The sequence below is a fragment of the Saccopteryx bilineata genome, chromosome 6, assembly GCF_036850765.1.
Source record: "Saccopteryx bilineata isolate mSacBil1 chromosome 6, mSacBil1_pri_phased_curated, whole genome shotgun sequence".
Taxonomy (NCBI): domain Eukaryota; kingdom Metazoa; phylum Chordata; class Mammalia; order Chiroptera; family Emballonuridae; genus Saccopteryx; species Saccopteryx bilineata.
In genome coordinates, this window is record NC_089495.1 from 111,918,012 (window position 1) to 111,936,839 (window position 18,828).

General features: G+C 39.6%; 1 protein-coding gene across 3 annotated transcripts in view; it reads right to left on the reverse strand.

Annotated features, from left to right (window-relative positions):
• LCP1 (lymphocyte cytosolic protein 1) overlaps positions 1-18,828 on the reverse strand; it is an 86,865-nt gene that overhangs the window by 53,195 nt on the left and 14,842 nt on the right. For 2 of the 3 annotated variants that reach the window (XM_066235223.1, XM_066235225.1), the window contains exon 2: positions 2,501-2,610. The exons of the other annotated variant lie outside the window; for it this stretch is intronic. The gene's annotated coding sequence lies outside the window, so the exon portion shown is untranslated. The remainder of the gene's footprint in view (positions 1-2,500; positions 2,611-18,828) is intronic. 3 annotated transcript variants of the gene reach the window in all.

Consider the following 18,828-nt stretch of genomic DNA (forward strand, 5'->3'; position numbering starts at 1 on the left):
GCTTCTCAATGTGAGCCTTGAGATAAAACCAGAGGTCTTACAGATGAAGAGGCAACTGGAGAATTGGAGAAACAGTTGAAGTTGAAGAGAAAAACACAACATTAAGAACTTTCTGGTGACTTGTGGTCTTGTGTATCCAGAATGTAAGTGAGGGGGGATGGGAGCTCAGCTAGAGAAGAAGGAAGTGACAAGAAATAAGACTAGGGAAGTGGTGGTTGAGGGCAGGTTTGTGAAGGCACACAATTCTTCAGTAAAAGGCGTTAAAAGGACATACTTCATTCTATTATTATATGAAACCCGCAATGCTATTTCTTAATATAAAAATTAAAATGTTTCTGGGTTTATTACAATTCTTTTCCTCCTCTTTCTCCCTCCCTCTCGTTTTCCCTTTCCCTCAATATCTCTCTCTCAATCCCTCTGTCTCCCTTCTCTTCCATCCTCCTTCCCTGCCTCTTAAAATTCCAGGTGCCCAGATATCTTCAGTCATCTTCAGAAATAAAAGCTTGAATTATCTATAGCTGGAAAGAAGTATGCTGGTGTGGAAGAGAGAATCTAGAGCAGACACACACGCTCACAGAGAGGAAGCATGGAGCCAGAAATCCTCACCATCTACTGCTGTCCTTGTCCCTCCACTGCCCAGTAGCCCTAGGCCAGCACTTCCAGTGATCTGCCCACTCCTCGGCAGGAGAGAGGAAAGTGATGGAAAGCAGGAAGAGCGGCTGCATGCAGGAAGCAATTATAAATATTGTTATCATCACTTGTCCCATTCTCTCTAATTTAAATAGATACATTTGAATGAGACTTGTTAGCCTCCCCTTCCCGAAAGGATTCCGAGAAAGAATTATAAAATATGTTAAAACACTGAAATTGTTTCCCAAATTAGCAACTGTTTCAAGGCAAACTTTATGAAAGAGACAAAATTTAAAATGTGGCAAAGACAAGCCCAAGATTGCTAATGAAATGTTCCCCTAAACACAGCTCAATCCCTCCACAGCAGTGCTTGTCCAGAGGGCAAGACTCAGAAGGTTCCTCCCTGATGTGACGGCAGTGAGCTAGAATAAAGAGGAATGAATATTTTATTCCATATCAGGTTGATGCTTTAACAAGCTAAAGGATTTCAGTCAAGAGACTTTTTACTGCTTTGAACTAATTTTCTCACATTCCATTTTATTCCCTCCCAATGTAAGGAAAATTCTGACGTAACTTTGCATTTATTCTTCTAATTTATTTTATTCTCATTAAAATTTTTACTTAAAATAACACACATATTTTTAAATTTGTTCTTTCAGGGGATTTCAAGTCCGCCTCTTCCAATTCCACATTTTTTCAGGTGAGATGTTTAAAACAATATTGATCGCCACATTTTGCTAACATCCAGAAATTCACACTTATAGATAATGGTTAATTTCATTTGAAATTGCCTGTGCAGATATTCTTAGACACTTCTACTTAATAGAAACCAATTATGATAAATTTATATAAAGTTAAAATCAAAATGTGTGGATAAACCACCTTTGTTTAATAAGTTTTTTTATTAAGTTTTTCTGATGGAGTAATTTTAGAAAACAAGTTGCTACATTTGATTAAGAAAATTTGGGTTTGGCTTGGTAAGCTGATAAATGAATCCATTTTGAGTCAGAATGGCATTTATGTTATCATCTGTTAATGGTTCTTAATATTACTGGATAATAATAATTAAATAAAGGCTGATGCTACAAGATCCAAAGTCTTCATTTCAACAAAGTTCCTGGAATAAATACCCCATGTCAACTTTGTAAGAATTTCTACTATACACAAAAAACTTCCCTCCAAAATTTAATGGTCATTTGTATGGTCATAAGCATAACCAACAGTTCAGACAAATCTCTGAAAAAGTACAATTAAGCGACATATATAACTTTTGTTCTTAGAGAATAAATCTAGAAGAGGTGGCAGCTAACTCCATGTGGTTATTAAGCACTCCCATTAAATACTCATAGGACCAAAAACACTCAAATAACCAGTAACACACTGATATGTGACTCAAGATGTTAATATATCCACTAAAGTATTGTAAAGAAACTTTTTATTTTATTTTAAGAAAAACAGAACCACAGGAGATAAAATTAAACTATTCCCATCAGGCACAATCTAAATGATCAATATGCACTTTCCTGAAGACGTTTGAAAGTAGATAAAATCACAGTCAATAACCTCCCTGAAATAAAGCAACAGAAATAAATCAGAACATGGTTTGGTTTCAAAAGGGGGAAAATCATAGTTTTGGGGGTAGTGACAGTGGATGACTGAAGAAGCCACCCAGAGAGCCGAAGGTCCCACTCTGTACAGCCACATGAGCTGGCTGCAGTGTTGCTGAGCAGTTTAATGGTGGCTCAGAGACAGGTGCCAAGCACTCTAGTCCTCTGAGGGCACAATTCACAGTTCACAGAAACAGAGCCAGCCAATAAGGAAAACATTGTAAGCACTTAGAAATGACAAAAAAGATATAAAGAAAATTTACCTTGTAGAAAAACCGTCCTGAGTGGTACTGGTGTGTGACCAGAAACTCTCTTCTTTCTGATTTGCAGAACTTTGTCAACCCCAAGTGTGTGGTCACAAGGCAGGAAGTGACTAAAATGACAAATCATCAGCCAGGGAAGAAATAGATTTTGTCTTTATAAGGACATTTTACTTAACTTTTTTTTTTCATGTCCCCTCCCCAACAAAAATCACCTGACAGAACAGGTCACACTGAAATTTAGAAGCCTCTTACCACTTCCTCTTATAAGCATTTTTCTCTTCCTTCCTTTTTTTTTTTTTTCTTTCTCGTCTAGCTATTAGGCTCTGGGCTACTTCAACCTGTGTGATTTCAGATAACAGGGCTAGGTCAGCCTGCTACCTTGCCTTCTTTTTCTGGACCTCAGTTGCAAAGGCAAAGCCCAGGTTTCTGGCTACTTACAGCAAAGATAAACAAATTATTCATTTTTAGTTAAAGAGCCAAGGGGGAAAATGACAGTACACATGAAACAAACGAGAGGGGATTTCCTTTGGAAAGTCTACCTCAGCCTCAACCAAACCTTTCCTAAGAGTCCCCGAACAATGATCTTAATTGGTGACAATAAAACAAAAGGACTTCTTTTAAGGGGAAGGGCTAGAAGAGCAAGGTCATTATCTTATTTACTTATTCTTTTATTTATAGAACGCCTATGTGCTAAGGATCTCTTTAACACATTTAACAATTTCAATTATTTAGTTGTTTCTTATAAAGAGCGCCAGTGTAGCTGTTATGGTTAAAAGCCAGCTAAATTCCCTCATACAGACCAGATTTATTTTTCAAATGCACATTTAATGAAATTAGTAATAGGAAAAAAAAAAAAAAAGCCCAATTCTATGTCCAAACCCCTGATGCTTGTCTTGAGGTCAGATTCCCATCTTCAAATGTAAGTGCTCAAGGGCTCTAGGGCTCATAGCTTTAGACTGGGCATGAAGAGTGTGTAGTGCTCTGAGAAATGTTGACTGAACATTAAGCAGCGTCTCCACATTGCCTGGAGACTGTACATGGCTCCAACAGCTAGTCTGTGATTGAGGAATGGGGTAAGTGGCTGTGCCCCAGATCTGACAGTCATCTGAAGATGCTTGATCATTCCCTTCACTTCGGTATCTACTAGGGGTCTGGAACCCAGGCAGCGGGTACTCTGGGGTGGGACTGCCTTTATACCTCTTTTGCTTCTTTGATTTCTCCTCTAGAAAGGTCCTGCTTCTGACCTCAAATGTTAAACCAAACTTTTCTGGTTTATCTAGTCCATTAGCCAGTGGCGAGCAAGTCCTCAGTCAGAACCCCACAGTGGTCACCCGGGGCATTGGCAGAAGAACAGAAACAGACAGTGGAGATTCCATTCATTTTGAAAGTGTTTTACCTTACAGACAACTATCAGCCCTCTTGTGCATCCCCAGAGAAGTCTGGGGTGGTGAATTGAACCCTGTTTTCTCCATTGCCTAAGGACTCCCCAGTAATAAGTTGCAGAGGGGTTTCAAGAAGCACCTATATTCTTTTGGGACACCAAAGAAACGTCCATGCTTTGCTGTGACAGGACTAATTACACGGCAGCCAAATGCTGGTCCTTTCTACACTGGTGGAAACAGTCACCACTCAGGGCCTTACCCAAGGCTCCACAGATAATGTCTTAATGGGCTTTTGGATTAAAAAAAAAAGTATGAAGTGACTGTGGATATCCCCCCAAAAATCAGCTTCTGCATCCCTGTGATTTCAGGATGGAATGGAGCTCCAGCAGTGACACTTCTTGAATAGAAACAGACTCACTTCATGAACCAGGGAGAAGGAAAGCAGCAGCATTCTGTATCTACTGCTGCCTGGTCATCGGAGACCGGAGGAAGCTATACAGAAGAGTGAAGTATACTTGAGCTTTGGGGCAGCAAGAGTTTGGGTACTCTTGATTGGGTACAACCACTGCTTTCAAGGAGTACCTGACTTAGTAGGGGAGAAAGACATGTCAGTAAATAAATGCCGTCTATTAGGAGGGATGAAATAAGCAGGGGAACGGAGCACAGGTTTGAGTGAAGCTGACTTCTGAAAATAGTGAAACATGCTTAGTTATGACTAGCAGCTGGTTCAAGTGAAAAAAAGATGTAGGATCTCGGATGACGTCTAGATTCTAGAGATGAAAGCCATTGAATTGTGCCGCTTGCAGCCACACCGTTGAAGGAGTCTTTTTCTACTCTATCACCAGCTCGGCTTTAGCTTTAGCTCCGCAATGCGCCACCCACCACCACCTCCCCCACATCCTGCACCACTCCCTCCCTCTTAATCTCTTCATCTGCCTCTCAGTGGCAGAGATCTACCCAGAGAAAAATATTTCACCACTGTCAGTGTCTAGAATTGCTTGCACATCATGATAATACACAGAAAACTGAGTTGGTTTTATTATTATTTTACCTTCTCTACAGACAATGCACCCCTGACGCACTGCGCCGAGTGGGCCTCTCCTACTCCAACCCCGACGCTTCACGAGCTTCTGCTGTCACCTCTGCCACTTCTTCCCTGGGTGGCACTTAGCTTTCCCTCTGCCCTCCCCCACTTCATCCCTAATACCATATCAGCTACAGCCCTCACGGAAACACAGACTTACAATGCTATAGTTCAAGCTGCTGGCCTTCAAATTACTTCTCAGAAACACTTTTATTCAGTGTCATTAATTACTGAGATCAGGCATTCCCAACCTTGGGTCATGGGTCCCTAAAATATATATAAATAATCATAATATTAGAGACCCTAAAGGTTCCTGCCTTAATCTCTACCTCACTCTCTTGTATCGTTTCCTGGCCCAAGATTCTGCCCCTTATTTATTGAGATGATCAAGCCATCTAGTGTGAGCTTTCTTATCTAACCTCTTCTCCGCTCACAGAATTCATCATTTCCTCCTTTCCTTCAGTCTAAAGGTGTACTTTCATTTTCTCAAGTTTAATAGTTTCTCTTTACAATCTTAATCTTTAATCTTCTGCTTCCTTAGCTACTTGCTCCATCAATTATCTCATATTTTTCTAAAATCTTTTATTCCTTATACTCCCCCACTTCCCCTTCATTTACTCATGGGATTTATACAAAAGAAAAATACTTCTGCTCCACTCTACTGTATACCCTCTAAACATGTGATGAGCATAAAATGACAGTATCAAGATGTGCAGTCCCTGCCTTTGTAGAGTGGTCACTGTGGTCAAGGACACAGACAAAGGAAAAGGCAAGTGGTATTCAGAACCATGACTGATGTAAAGCAAAGTGCCTGTGGGAACACGCAGCACTAACCCAGACTTGGGGTCTAGGAGGCATGTGGAGGGTGCACCCTGGAGTGGTTACGAGCAAAGATGTCGGGCCAATTGTAGTATGTACCTACTATGTAGTATTGTAGTATGTAGTTGTGTAACCTTGGACAAAGTATTTAAGTTCACTGGGCCTTCATTTCCTCACTTAGAAAATGGAGCTAAGTCTAGTGTTTACTTTATACAGTGGCTATGACAGGTAAGTGAATTGATATATGTAGAAAATTCTGAAGAGTGCCTTGTACATAATAAATGTTATATACGTGTTCATTTGTCTTTTAATGTTTATACCAGGCTCGGGATTAGAACCTTTGCACACATTATTTCATTTATTCCTCACAATAGCCCTATTGTTATTTTTCTTTAATTTTTAAATAACAGTGTGATTCTCATACCATAAAATTCACTACTTGAAAGTGAAATTCAGTGGGTTTTGGTATATTGACGGAGTTGGGCAACCATAACACTATATGATTATAGAATATTTTCATCATTCCAAAAAGAAAACTTGTACCCATTAGCAGTTATTCGCCCATTTATTTACTTCCACCTCCCAAACCCCTAGCTACCAATCTATTTTATCTCTGTAGATGTGCCTGTTCTGAACATTTCATAAAAATAAAATTATGCACTATGTATTCTTTCGTGACTAGCTTCTTTTACTTAAGCGGAGTAGTTTCAAGGTTCACCCATGTGGTAGCATGTACCAATGCTTGATCCTTTCCTACAGAAGACGAGTATCCTATTGTATGGTTATACCACATTTTATTTATCCATTCATGGGTGGATAGGCATTTGAGTTAAAAAGTGTTTCCACTTTTTGGATTATTAATAATGTTGCTATTAATATTTGTGCTATTAACATGTTTTTGTATGAATGTATGTTGTCTTTAATTTTTAAGTCAAAATAATAAGTGTATATAGCTTTCTGTTACCTCAAGGTCTAGGTGAAACACCAGTCTTCCGACACCCTCCCTCTCTACCTCCAATTCCTGTTTCCCAGAAACAATTATCTTCAATAGTTTTAGTGATTCCTTCACCTACTGCATATTTTTAGATGCTATGCTTTTACTACATCTTGATTGTTCAGGATCAGATTTTTTTTTCCTTCTTGGGAGATGAAGACCTAGCTCTCTCACACTACCAGCCAGCATGCACACCTGAACCCTTCCACCTTCCTCTAAAACATGTCATAGTACCTTTATAGTTAAATTAACATTCAGGTTTTGCAATGATTGTGTAAATATCCTCAGCTGAGTTATGTATAGTGCTATGTTTATATTTTATTTTTGTAGTTTTTCTTTTGCTAGGTTTCTATGAACACTACAACACAGGTAAAGTAACTGTTAAAAATCAAAATCCATTTCTCTTTATTCTCTTTCGGAGGGGTCCTCCTTCTGGTCCTCCACCCTCCTGCCTGGTGTGCTGACAGCCCTCTGGGAGCTCCCCTTCACCGTCATCCTGGAAACCCCCGTTTCCCTCTAGATGGGGTCTCCCGTTTCTGGACCACATATCTTCCACTTTCTTGGTCTACTTCCTAGTTTTAATAAGTACATCATATAGTAGATTCCTAGGAAATATTTCTCAAGACAAAATTTTTGAGACATTTTATGACTGAGAACATATATAGTATTAGAAGTCCATTCTGGAAAACCTTTCCTCTCAAAATTCTGAAAGAATTGTCCTGGTATGTTCTAAGTTCCAGTGCTGCTGTTGTCTGATACCATTGTGATTTTTGGTCCTTTGCATGCCCTTTAAAAAATGTCTAGAAATATTTAGAATGTTCTCTTTAGGCCTGGTGACCTGAAATTTTACATATCTCCATCTGGGTCTGTCTTCATCCACTGTGCTGGGGACTCAGTGATTTCCTAATTAAGAAACAGAAAAATTTTAGTTCTGGAAAGTGTCTTTGTCTGTCTTTTTCTCTCTCCCTTCTTTTCTCTCTCCCTTTCTAAAAAAAAGGTGAAGGGATTAAAAAATACTAATTGGCAGTTACAAAATAGTCATAGGATATAAAGCACAGTATAGGGAATATAGTCAGTGATATTGTAATAACTGTATGGTGCCAGGTGGGTACTAGACTCATCAGGGATCACTTGTCAGTTATATAAATGTCTAATCATTATGATATACATCTGAAACTATTGTAATATTGAATGACAACTGTGAATATCTGTATACATATGTATATATCATATTTGTTGAATAAATGAATGAAGAGGACCAAGCTGAGACTTTAGAAGGATGAGGTGAAAAGGAAAGGCAGAAATGTACTCTAATCACTAGGGATCAGCATGTGCAAAGGAACATAGGTGAGAGAAAGCTAGCTACATCAAGAATCTGACGAAAGCCAAGCAAGTTCTGCAGTGAAGAGTGCAGGGGAGGACGGATGTGAGGGTGAGGGTGTGCAAAGAAAGAGAAAAGGCTGGAGGCATTAGCAGAGACCAGATCCCGGTGGATCTTTTAGTGTGTTAAGGAGTTTAGACTTTAGCTTAAAAGCAATGAGGTTGAGGAGCTAGTTTAGGGTCTGTATTAATTTCCTAGGGCTGCTGTAACAATGTGCCACAAATTGGGTTGTTTAAGGTAAGTTTATTAAATATAAATTTAGTGTCTCATGGTCCTGCAGACTATATACTTATAATTCAAAATAAAGAAATCAGCAGGGTTGGTTTCTTCTGAGGGCTGAGAGGGAGAATGCCTTTCCCCTAGTTTTGGTGGTTTGCCGGCAATCTTTGGTATCCTTGGCTGTATCCAATTTCTCCCTATTTATAAGAAGACAGTCCTATTGAATCAGGGTCCACCCTACTGAGGTTATCATGCTGTGATCGTCTACAAATACCCTATTTCTAAATAAGGTAATATTCACAGGCACTGGGGGACTTCAGTATCTTTTGAGGGGGACACAGTTCATAATAGGTTCTTAAGCAGAAAGTGTCACAAATCAGACCTGTATTTTAGGAAAATCTGCCTACTTCCAGTGAGAGGAATGAGATGGCAAGGGTTGGAACGGGGGTGGGGAAGATGAAGATCAGTCTATTCCAGAGGCCTTTGCTGTTAGTGTGGTATATGGTGATGATAAGTGGTGGTGGGACAGAGAGGTGGGCACATTCCAGGGACACTTTGTACGCAGAAAGAATTAGAAAGAACTGATTGAATACAGAGGCAGAAGAAGATTGAATAAAGGAGGGGGAGACAAAGATGGCCCCATTTCTGGAGAGAAAGTGGGTGGTTCCATTCAGTGAAACAGGGAATGTGGAAGTGTGTTTGCAGAAGAGAAATTATGAATTTAGGAAACGCTACCTTATTTCCTCAATTCCCACACGGTCTTTACTAGGTCACTCTTCTCATTGCTCTTCTAAAAGCTGTGATCTAGCCTGACCTGTGGTGGCGCAGTGGATAAAGCGTCGACCTGGAAATGCTGAGGTCGCCGGTTCGAAACCCTGGGCTTGCCTGGTCAAGGCACATATGGGAGTTGATGCTTCCAGTTCCTCTCCCCTTCTCTCTCTCTGTCTCTCCTCTGTCTCTCCCTCTCCTCTCTAAAATGAATAAATGAAAAAAAAAATAGTTAAAAGCTGTGATCTAAAAGACATTATGCAACTTTTGACACTGTTGGTCATCCTTTATTTTTCAAACTCTCTTCTCCATAAACAAATATTTTTATTTAATTACAGAATGAACAATTTTATTTTGAAATCCTGCTATCATATTAAATATCTAAAATCTAACTCATCATTCCTCTGACAAATAAGCTATTGTACCCCACCCCTCAGTTCCTTAGTCCAGCCAGAAGTTCATCATTGGCTCAGGACTGTCTGGGGTACTACTTGACTCCCAGTCTATTCTCAAATCCTACATGCGGTCAAAGTTGCATCTATTTCCCCCTCATTGTCTTTCTCAATTTTCTGCTTTCAGTGCTTCTTCTACCTTATTACCATACCCCTGGGCTTTGCTTCAGCTTCCTGATTCCCTATTTCCTGCCTTACTGCTTCTTAATCCACCCTGCATGCTGCCACCGCACTAGTCTTCATAAAGATACACTTCCCACCAACTCCTGCTCACTGATCATCTGAGATTACTTGTCACTTCTAGGACAGTATCCAAACTGTGCCTTAATTCATCTTTCAAGCTTCCTTCTATCAACGTTCAAGTCCTTTGGTGTTTTTGAGCTGGTCTGTGAATCCTCTAACATGCCTACACACTTATCATTATTCCAATCAGATTCCTATACTCTCTCTTGCTGCTTGCTCTCCCCCCCCCATTACTATAAATCTGAATCATTTTCCTTGAACCCAGAACAAGACCAGCTACATACCTTTGGATTCCAGTGCAAAACTAAAATGGGGGCACCTTTGTTTATAGATGATTAAGAATTTTTAGATGGTGACAGCAGAGCATTAAGCCAAGTGTAGAGCCCTTCTGAGCACAGAACACTGTGAAACCACATGGCTCATACACCCTTGAAGCTGGCCTGGATCAAGAACCCTCCCTTCAATCTTGGGGGAAAAGAAGAATTCCAGAGGTATCACATAACCTGACTTCAAACTATACTTCAAAGTTATCATAATCAAAATAGAATTGTATAGGAAGAAAAACAGACACACAGATCAACAGAATTGAAAGAAGAGCTCAGAAATAAACCCACACATATATAAGTAACTAATTTACAGGAAAGAAGCCAAGACTATATAATGGAGAAAGAAAACTCTCTTCAATAAATGGTGTTGGGCTCAGTTAATTGGAGCATTGTCCTGGAGTGTGGAGGTTGCTGGTTCTATTTCCCGGTCAGAGCACATGCAGGAGCAGTTTGATGTGCCTCTCTCTTTCTCCCTACCTCTAAACAAACAAACGGTGTTGGAAAAACTGGTCAACCAAAATCAAAACATCATGGCACTGGCATAAAAACAGAAACATAAGTCAATGGAACAGAATAAAAATCCCAGAAATAAACCGATGTCTACATGGTTAAGTAATAATGTGACAAAGGGAGCAAGGGCATACAATGAGGTAAAGATAGTTTAATAAACAGTATAAAAAATTGGATAGATATATGCAAAATGTGAAACTAGACCACTTTCTTATACTATACACAAAAATTAACTCAAAATGAATTGAAGACTTAAATAAAATTTTTGAAACCATAAAATTCCTAGAAGAAAACATAGGCAGTAAAATCTCTGACATTTCTCATAGCTATATTTTCTGATATATCTCCTCAAGCAGGGGAAACAAAAGAAAAATAAACAAATGGGACTACATCAAACTAAAAAGTTGTACATAGCAAAGAAACCCATTAACAAAATGAAAAAACAACCTACTGAATGAAAGACTATATTCACCAATGATATGTCCAATAAGAGAGTAATATCCAAAATTTATAAAGAACTCAACACCAGAAAAACAAACAATCCAATTAAAAAATGGGCAGACGACTTGAATAAACACTTCTCCAAAGAGGACATACAGACTGCCAATAGACATATGAAAACACGCCCACTTAACTAATCATCAGAGAAATGCAAATTAAAACTGTAATGAGATATCACCCCACACCTATCAGAATGACTATGATTTAAAAATCCACAAACAAGTGTTGATGAGGATGCAAAAAAAATGGAACCCTCATGTATAGTTGGTGAGAATGCAGATTGGTACAGCCACTGTGGAAAACAATATAAAGGATCCTCAAATTTTAAAAATGAAGCTGCCTAGTGACCCTGTGATTTCACTTACGGGAATTTATCCAAAGAATCCCAAAACACTAATTTGAAAAAATACACACAACCTTATGTACATTGTAGCTTTCTTTGCAAGAGCCAAGATATGAAAGCAACTCAAGTACTTATACTTCTAGGTATTTATTAGAAGAAATCCAAAACATAATTCAAAAAGACATGTGCATCCCTATGTTCATGCAGCATTATTTACAGTGACCACAATGTTGAGGTAACTTAAATGTCCACCGAAAGATGAATAGATGAAGAAGATGTGGTACATATACACAATGGAATATTGTTTGGCCATAAAAGGAATAAAATCTTGCCATCTGCAACAACATGGATAGAGCCAGAGGGTATTAAGCTAAGTGAAATAGGTCAAACAGAGAAAGACAAATACTATGTGTCTTTCAAGTTATCAAAACAGAAACAGACATATAGAGGCAGAGAACAAACTGATAGTTGCCACATGGAATGGGGTTGAAGGAATGGGTGAAAAAAAGGAGGAAATTAAGATGTGCAAATTATCAGTTATAAAAACAGTCATAGGGATATAGAGTACAGCATGGGAAATATAGTCAATAGTATTATAATAACTATGTATGGTGAAATGGGTGCTAGATTCATTGGGATGATCACTTTGTTAAGTTATATAATGTCTATTCATTATGTTGTACACCTCAAACTAATATAATATTTTGTTAAGTATAATTGATAAATTAAAAATTTTTTAATTAAAGAAACCACAATGAAATATCACCTCGCACCTGTTAGAATGATTATGAACAAAAAGACAAGATATAAGTGCCAGTGGAGAAAAAGAAACTCTGTTGGTAGCATTGTGAATTAATGCAGCCATTATGAAAAACTGTGTGAAGCCTCTTTTACAACTACCATATGATCCAGTAATTTCCTTTCTCGGTATTGACCCTAAAGTTATAAGAATAATTTGTAAAGGTATGTGTACCTGCATTGCAGGATTATTTACCATAACCAAGACATGGAAACAACTAAGTGTTCATCAATAGATAAGTGGATAAAGAAGATGTGGTATGACATTGAAAGTGGTGATACTTCATCTTTTTTCTGGCTGAGTATTATGTATACAATGAACCTTGAAAGTATAGTGCTAAGTGAAATAAGTGAGATCGAAAAGGACAAAAAACATGTATGATTTCACTCATGTGTAGAATATAAAACCAAAAAAGTAAAAAACAAACTAACAAAACAAAAACAAACTTAAAGATACAGACAACAGAAGGGTGGTTACCAGAGGGGAAAGGGGTGTGTGGGGGGATTCGGGTAAAGGGAGTTGAAGGAAACTAGACTTTGGGTGATAAGTACGCAATGAGTATATAGATATCAAAGTATAATTCTGAAATTTATATAATGTTATTAACCAGTTACCTCAATAAATTTAATAATAAAAAAATCCTTCCTTGACCACCAATCCAACTTTTCTTCTCCTAAAACATACAATACTTGTTTATAAGCCATTCTTTGCTTTTACTTCATGCCACCTTGCTTTGTCAATTAATCTCCTTGACTACACATCCCTATGAGCTTGTAGCATCTTTATATAGTCATCAAACTCCTACTAGAAAATGTATGCATGTGTGTGTTTCTGTATGTGTGTGTGTGTGTGTGTGTGTGTGTACAAAAAGCCTAAATATTTCATGTGCTAGGATCTCAGAAAATAAAACTAATAAACTTATACATTTCATTGCCTGGGAGGTTACCAAACATACTAACAATTATAGTACTCTGTGATGAACACTATTCCCAGGTACCAATGACTTGGGTGTGGGGCTGCAGACAGAAAGGCATCTTAGAAGATGTGTAAATGAGCCTCAAACAGTGTAGGACCAAGCGAAGGGAAGGATAGAGAGTAATGAAGGACCAGCATACATAAAACGCATGGGGAAGTTATGTACACCTCACAACTGAAATGTCAGTTTTTGGAGTATAGGAATTGCATTCTCTCCTAGCACCTAACATGATCTATTGCTCATAGTCCAAATCCAATAACTATTTAATTTGTTGAGAAGGCAGATTGTTTCAAATATTTATTATTTATTTATTTTTATTCATTTTAGAGAGGAGACAGAGAGGGACAGAGACGGGGGGGGGGGGGGGGGAGGAGCTGGAAGCATCAACTCCCATATGCGCCTTGACCAGGCAAGCCCAGGGTTTTGAACCAGTGACCTCAGCATTTCCAGGTCGATGCTTTATCCACTGCGCTACCACAGGTCAGGCTGTTTTTTAAATATTTATTTATTTATTTATTTTTATTCAAGATTGTTTCTATAAACAATATGGCATTTAAAAGTTGAACCAAAAAGCAAAAGTAATTATATATTTTAAATATACATCTAAAATTCACTCTCTAAGAATGATAGGTCTTTCAGAGTTTTATATATGCTGCTGCCATATCAAGACCGACTTTACATCTGTTTAATGCTAATTTTACTGTATCTTGCTGACTACAATGTAACAAAAGCTAATTATAGCAATTATTGCCAGGTAGGTTATAAAAGGAAGAGGGTTGTTCATAGCTGCAAATTGTATTATCATAAAATGTCAAGTACATAAAAATGTTGTCTCTACAATATTTCTAAGTATTAAAAAGTTGAATTCAGTATACTATACAGGCTATGACCTTTTTAAAAGTAGAGGATTTGTATACCTTTAGTTTGTAACAGCTCAGTAGATATTCAATGACATTTCATAACCCATTTGCACTAACAGTCATTAAAACAGATGCAGGCTGAAGTGAATGTATGCCACTTGGTGCTACTTCCCATGCTACAATGTTTCTCCAACTTTCTTCCTTTTTTATTCAGTGAGAGGACAGGAGGCAGAGACAGACTCCCACATGCCTCCAGACTGGGATTCACCCGGAAAGCCCACTATGGGGCAATGCTCTGCCCATCTGGGGTGTTGCTCCCTTGCTCAGCAGCCAAGCTCTTAGCACCTGAGGTGGAGGCCATGCAGCCAACCTCAGCACCAGGGCCAACTTGCTCCAATAGAGCCATGGCTGCAGGAGAGGAAGAGAGAGAGAAATGGGTGCTTCTCCTGTGTGCCCTGACTGGGAATCAAACCTAGGACATCCTCATGCTGGGCTGATCCTCTACCACTGAGCCAACCAGCTAGCACCAACTTCTGTAAACAGATATGCTGCTAAGCTGCTGAGACAATGTTTGAGATGCTCCCAACCACCAAGGATACAAATACAAAAACAAAGATTTAAAAATAAGCATATAGAAAACAATAAATGTCAAAGAGTGTAAATCAAACATTAAAAGGAAAGTCATGCCCTGGCCGGTTGGCTCAGCGGTAGAGCGTCGGCCTAGCGTGCGGAGGACCCGGGTTCGATTCCCGGCCAGGGCACACAGGAGAAGCGCCCATTTGCTTCTCCACCCCTCCACCGCGCCTTCCTCTCTGTGTCTCTCTTCCCCTCCCGCAGCCAAGGCTCCATTGGAGCAAAAGATGGTCCGGGCGCTGGGGATGGCTCTGTGGCCTCTGCCCCAGGCGCTAGAGTTGCTCTGGTCGCAACATGGCGACGCCCAGGATGGGCAGAGCATCGCCCCCTGGTGGGCAGAGCGTCGCCCCCTGGTGGGCGTGCCGGGTGGATCCCGGTCGGGCGCATGCGGGGGAGTCTGTCTGACTGTCTCTCCCTGTTTCCAGCTTCAGAAAAATGAAAAAAAAAAAAAAGGAAAGTCATAAGCCTTTTAAAAATGCAAACCTAAAAGGAACTAATCAGAAAAATATATGAGGAATGTGGTTCATGGGAAAAGCAAAAGATATGAAATTAAAACCCTTAGAGGCAGATCCTGAGTCCAGCATATGCTAATGGCTCTTGTGTAAGGCATTTTTCATTTTCCTCAGCTGAACTTACATGTAAATTGGAGAAAATGCCACTAGATTCACAGGATTAAAGAATAGATGAGATAATATATGATAACACATTTAACACAGTGGTCCGAATGCCAAATTCTATTGAATCTGAATTTGTGCATTGAGATTTATATAAAATACCTAAATATTTCATTCTGTCTGTCCAGGGAATTTCTTCACATTTACACATGCCCCGTGCTGGGTGCCTGAGCATGTCAGATTTAATATTTGCAGCAAACCCATGATTTAAGTGGCATTTACTCTATTTTAAGAAAACAGTCCCAGATGAAAAGTGTTTGTTTTTTACTGTTGATCTGCAGCTGCACTATGAAAATATTTCTGGTCAAGTTCTCCATTTTTTAAATAGAGATATGAATCAGCCACCAGTTCTCTGCACACTAGGCCAAAAGACAGTCAGCCTAGCTTCCAAGCATTCGTATGACAGTTTCCTTATTTCAAGCGTTCGTTTATTAAGTAAGTATTTATTGTGTATAATGAAGTGCCAAGGAAGACACAAAACAAACACAGGTAAGGGGAGTCATGGAGACCTCATGTAGGAGAGAGTAAAGCAAGGAAAGAGATGATTTTTAGATTAGTGTGTTGGCAGAGAAATGGGATGAAATGGGAAGCGACTGAAAGCAAGAAGGGTTAGGAAGTCGTGGCTGTTGACGACGTATGAAGCAATAACTGCCAGGCCAGGGATGGAGGCAACAGGCAATAGGAGAAAGAGAAACACAAGATGTTCCAGAGGTTGACTTTATAGGCGATAAATGAGAATGAAAGGGCTCCGGAGGGCTGGCCCGTGCGCAATGCGAACTGTGTAACACAGAACTGAGCTGCATCTGCATGAGATAAATCAAGCTTTTGGATGGCATCACCTCTAGGAGGAAGCACTTAGAAACAAATGAGCAAAAGTGTAAGGACTGACACCTAAAATTATGAGGGGGGGCCTGACTGGTGGTGGTGCAGTGGATAGAGCGTCAACCTGGGACACTGAGTTCCCAGGTTGGAAACACCAAGGCCACCAGCTTGAGCATGAGCTCATGTGGCTTGAGCACAGGCTCACCAACTCCAGCGCAGTGTTGCGTGATCATCAATATGATCCCAAGGTTGCTAATTTGAGCCAAAAGATCACTTGCTTGAAGCCCACAGTTGCTGGCTTGAGCCCAAACTTACTGGCTTGAGCAAGGGGGTCAAGGCACACATGAAAAGCAATCAATAAAAAAAAAAAATAACTAAAGGGAAGCAGCTATGAGTTGATAATTTCTCATTTCTCTCTCTCTCTTCAAAATAAAATAAAATAAAATAAAATAGAAGGGGATAAAGAACAAAGTCCGATTTAATCAAATTTTTTACATGTACTACAAATATATATATTAAATTTCAGATTAGATTAAATAATAAAGTAATATATTTTATTTTCATTTTTCTGTGCCCAATAAAGTTTAAGTATCAACAAAGAAGGTATGTGCACTTCAGATTCTGTCCATTTTGAGAAGAATCATATTCAGGGAAAGGAAATCATGGATAAAAATGAAGTTGCTTGAACCAAACAGGCAATATTAATAAAGAAACATAAACCGCAGTATGTAAGATAGCTTCCACTAACAAATCTGAATGATCACGACATCTTACAATGATCACAGTATCCAAATTCATTCACTGTTTTTCTCATTCATCCTACTTTCTGTAAGGCATGCTCCAGATGTTGAGAATATAGCAGTGGATAAGACAGACACATTCTCATGGAGTTCAAAGGCTGCCTTTCTGCTTCTAATCCAAAGCAATCAGATTGAACCTCAGTGGCATTTTTCATTTTCCTTTGACTGTGTACTTTTTATACATGAAGACTGAGTGCTTGTTAACCAGCGAATGGAGGTCTTCTTTTAGATGAATTCTGTGGTAACCAGAAAATGTAAATAAATACATGCCTAAATGGTCACACAGTAGTTGTTTATTTGTTTGTGTGTGTGTGTGTGGGGGGGAGGCAGAGAGACAGACTGCCGCATGCACCTGGACCTGGATTCACCTGGGAAGCCCACTAGGGGAAGACGCTTTGCTCATCAGGGCCGTTGCTCCGTTGCTCAGCAACCGAGCTTTTTTTTTTTTTTTTTTTAAGATCCTGAGGTGGAGGCCATGGGCCATCCTCAGTGACTAAGGGCTACTTGCTGAAACCAGTTGAGCCTTGGCTGTGAGAGGGGAAGAGAGAGAGAGAGAGAGAGAGAGAGAGAGAGAGAAGGAAAAGGGGATGGTGGAGAAGCAGATGGTCGCTTCTCCTATGTGCCCTGACTGGGAATCAACCCACACTGGGCCCTCGCTCCACCACTGAGCCAACCTGCCAGGGTGCAGTCACACGGTTTAACCTGAGTAGAGTGGTTCCTGTTACTACCCCCGAGGGCTCCGTCAGTCATCTACACAGTGTTTTGCCTTACAAAGGTCTCCTAGTCCTTTATGGTCTTCAGTCAGAGGGATGAGGAATGGAAGAGAGAAGGATCCTTTGTCTCCTTATCTCCCTTCTCATTGCTCCTTCCTATTTAAGGCAAGAGAGATGCTGGTTAAATAAAAGATAAACAAAAAAATTCTATTTTTAAATTAAGAACCAAAAGCACCAGAATAAATGAAGTATGGACTCTCCAAAACTGCTCTTGGTGCTGGATTTACTGAAGCTACTGGATTTATAAACTTTCATTGTATAAGTTTTCAGAGATAGAAAAATAAATGCTGCAGAATAAATATGCCAGTCTGCCTGTTCTAGCAGGTGGTGCATACAAGATTGCTTAAATCTCTAAGCTATCTAAGCTATTTTCCTTATTGGGGATGAGGCAGGTAACTGAACTGAGGGTCATGGGCTGAGTGTAAGTGGCAGGGACTACCACACCCTGGAAAATATGTCTTGTCTAAAGGGAGCAGCAGAAGGAATGCATATTTGATTGTTTAAGAGAAACCAGGAATCTGGATTTTAATGTGAAATCATCTTATTTTCTATATACAGTGTGTCTGTAAAGTCATGGTGCACTTTTGACCGGTCACAGAAAAGCAACAAAAGACAATAAAAATGTGAAATCTGCACCAAATAAAAGGAAAACTCTCCCAGTTTCATACCTATTCAGTGCAGTTCAATGTGGGCTCACACACAGATTTTTTAGGGCTCCTTAGGTAGCTATCCCATATAGCCTCTTCAGACTCATCACTGACTGATGGCCTATCAGAACGGGGTTTCTCCACCAAACTGCCGGTTTCCTTCAACTGCTTATCCCACCGAGTAATGTTATTCCTATGTGGTGGCACTTCGTTATAAACGCGCTGATATTCACGTTGCATTTTGGTCACGGATTCTAATTTAGTGAGCCATAGAACACACTGAACTTGCCTGACCTGTGGTGGCGCAGTGGATAAAGCGTCA